Here is a 2,828-nt window from a genome sequence, read left to right as displayed (position 1 = left end):
GTTTTTTCTCATTTTTTATCATGATTCTCAGATCTCTCCAAACTTTAAGGGGGGAAAAGGATGATGAGGGAAACAAGTTCAAAGAGCACATTTTAAATATGAAGTAGCAGTCATATTTACACATATTTTATATTCACAGAGGAAAAACTGTTCCTTGCTTTGAAGCCCCATGAGAAGTAACACAAATTATATTCCAAGTGCAGCACATCCCCAAACCATCTCATTCCAGGAGCCTTTGTGGCTGACATAACTGATGGGTAGATAGATAACCAAGCACAGGGCAGCACATGGGATTAGGATCTTGGCTTGGAGAGTGTAGAGACCTGTTTGGGACCCTGCCATGGAGTAGGGTTGAGTTATGATTTGAAAAGGTATAGGCAGGAATAAGGGACACAAGAGGCTCCTGGAGCTGAGCACAACTTTACAAAGGCTGGTCACAAGCATTGGACTGCATTACTCATGTTGGAGAGGTTCAGCATGTACAGCTGGGGCAGCTGTGGCTCACATCTGGCCACCCAGAAGCTCTGACATATGGCCTCCATCCTACACACCCACATTCTGCAGCTCAAACAAATTCCTGAGCAGCCAAAGGATCCCTGGTGCACAGATGACCAACACCTCAGAGCGGCCAAGAGCTAGCAGCAAGGGAGAGTCTCTTGTTTTCTTCTTGTGCAGCAAAACTCTCACCTGCTATCCCAGCAACAGAGAGCAAGTCTGAGAAGACCTGCTCACACAGGGAGGTTTACCCCAGCTGAACGTGAACCAGCAAGCACACAAGAGGAGATAGAGCACATTAAATACACTGCTCTTTCAGCCCATTTCTACTACACCCTGGTTTGGAGAGGGGAAAAAAGAAAAAAGGAAAGAGAGAAGGCCAAGGTGTTCATCACAGCTTTGACTGCCACTCCCCAAAGCAGGTTTCAAATTATACTGTTTTGGAAACAATTCATCTAAGACATCATCATTGCTGCCTTTCAGGTGACATAAACAATAAAATAGTATCACTATACAGACACAGGAACTTCTTTTTCTCCTCATGCCAGCAGCTCTTCAACTTCATCCAACCCCCATGATTCCCATGAGACATCAGAAGAGCCATACCTTGAGGAGAAGCTAACAAAATTCCATCCAGCAGCAGCATTCATGAAAGAGTCCACTTGCTCAGCTCAGTTTCACTGCAATCACACAACAAAACCATGACTAAAACCCAAATTCCTGCCACCAAGCTTCTTGGTCTGTTATCTGATGAAAGATTCAGCAGATTAAAAACAGACAGAGTGCTAGTTCAAGCACTTGTATTTGAAACTGATCCCATAATAGCCAAGATCCTCTTAGCCAAATTCAACAAATTCTTCAGATGTGCCCTTATAGCCTTGGGCACATCTGAAGGAGCCTGCAGGCCCACAACAGCAAACAAGTGAGCTTTTGCCTCCACACAGTACAGAGGCTCCCCCAGAGCATCTGTACCAGAATCTGCAGCAAGAGGTCTCAGCTGACTGAAAAATAGGAATTCAATCTCTAAAGCAACAAACTTCTGGCCCTTGAGATCTTCTGACCCTTCACTGCCCACCTCACACATGAACATTGCAGAACCTCGCTCCCAGCACCAGCTGAACAGCATTTGGCTTCCTATCAGAAACCTGCCTGCCCATTTCTATAGGAATTAAACTGAAAAACCAACACTACATCTTAAACTCAACTCCAGTTTAAGTGGTGGAATGTTTCTCCATAGCAGGAGAAAGGTTTGTCATACCACAGAGATGGGGAGATGTGTTGTCCAAAGATCTTTCAGGGGTTGGAAGCTCAAGATCTCTGCTGTTCTCTAAATTAAAAAAAGGCCTTTACTCCTTCAGCCTAAGAATTGCCTTGGTTTCTTCCTTGAATTCCTGTTTCTAATCAGACCCCATTTTGGCATAGCCAAGCAACAAAACCAGAGTTCATCTTCACTGATCCCAGCACAGCAAAAGAATCCCTTGCTGTCCCAGAAGATCTATGGTATATTCACGCTAGCACACCTGAATTCTAGTACATCTGGCAGCTACTGCAGTCATCTTTCTGAAGGAGCCTTAAAAAGCTTCATAAGGGCTCTGTAGCAAGAACCAGGCTCTGAACACAGCTCAGCTGTGCACAGGTAAGAGCAATATTCTCCAGAGATGTGCAGCCTGAGCAAGAAGGTGGTGGGGTTTTGCTAAAACAAAGATCTGCACATTTCCACACAGATCTCCTTGAAGTAAGGGGTATGAGGCACAAGTGAAGTCAAATTCAGGGCCAGAATCTCAGCTCTTGCTGGCAAGATTGCCTGAATTAGAAGTGCCTTTATGCTGTTACTTCTGTTATGTTGAAACATGTTACACTTTCCATAAAAATCCATTGCTTAAATTTCTCATATACCATCTCCTATGCTCTCCAGTGCAGCTCTAAAATAATCCCAGTGTGGCTGCATTTTGTTATTTTGATGGTGTTCTGCAGCATGAGAAAAGAGAGTAGGGGAAGCAGGAACATCTAAATGATGCTATTGCAACTGAAATCAAGTTTTTGTCCCAAAAGACACAAGGGAAGGTAAAGTATCTTATCTTTAGCCTCAGCTCTTATGTAATGGATCATGATGAAGAATCCACCTAGAGCACAGACTCGAATCTCTTTCATGGATCATTCTGAAGTACCCTTCCCAGGACTGACAAATGCTTCAGTGAGACAGATGGGATGGGAATCTGCTCCCCAGGAGCCCCCACAGGGCTCAGGCAAACACAATGATCAGTGTGCTACAAATACACTCACTGATCAGCTAAAGCTGAAATAAAACAGCTACTACAATGTTTCCACCAAGT

This window comes from Melospiza georgiana, chromosome 1, assembly GCF_028018845.1.
Source record: "Melospiza georgiana isolate bMelGeo1 chromosome 1, bMelGeo1.pri, whole genome shotgun sequence".
Taxonomy (NCBI): Eukaryota; Metazoa; Chordata; class Aves; order Passeriformes; family Passerellidae; genus Melospiza; species Melospiza georgiana.
Note: the sequence above shows the minus strand (reverse complement) of the source record.